Source organism: Arachis ipaensis, chromosome B08 (assembly GCF_000816755.2).
Source record: "Arachis ipaensis cultivar K30076 chromosome B08, Araip1.1, whole genome shotgun sequence".
Taxonomy (NCBI): Eukaryota; Viridiplantae; Streptophyta; class Magnoliopsida; order Fabales; family Fabaceae; genus Arachis; species Arachis ipaensis.
Window position 1 is genome coordinate 18,789,437 of NC_029792.2, and position 820 is coordinate 18,790,256.

Genomic DNA, 820 nt, shown 5'->3' on the forward strand with positions numbered 1-820 from the left:
AAAGACACTTTTATTAAATATAGTTATAAACAAGAGTTGGTAGAAGTTGGTAGAATTTTTATTAATTACGTAACGAAATTACCTAAAAAATATATAGTAAAAAATTATATTTGATCAAATTATTAAAAAAAATTGAGAACCCCTTCCCCCCTTTTCTCCTAAAAGCCAAGATAGAACGTCCAAAGGTACCTTATTACGTCTTTATGACATGACCCAACGGTTATGGCAAGATCTTGATATTGTTGATCAAACCAAAGGGCGCCCCTGTTTGAACAGTGCTATTTGCCTTTTGCTATTTGGAAGAGTCATTTAATTTTAGGAAGAATTTTAAGTTTACCAATAATTTTAACNATTAAAACTATTAGAATATTAGTATTTTGGATATATTTAAATTTTTTTAATTTTATATATATGAAAATCCAATTAGGATAAGGTTATGATATACCTGTCTGTCTTCCATTGAAAGAAGATGAATGGTCACAGATGATTTTATGTTGCTTCTTGTCCCATTCAAGAAAAATTGGAATATCATCATTGTTGATGTGCTCTTTTTTGTTCGGTTGATTGTTTGCGGTATTCTCTAACTTAATAAATAAAGAACTAATTTATCGCGAATTAAAATTTTATTTAAAAGTTTGTCATTAGTCAATAAATTATTACATGTACAAAGTAAAATTCGAACCCCATGTTTAATCAAACAAGTGAGCTGATTATTCAAACTGAAATATGAAAATTTTACTGAATTGTTATATTTACTTATCAGATACGAAGTTTATGAATATTTGTTTAATATGTGTTTTTTTATCTAATTATATTTTAA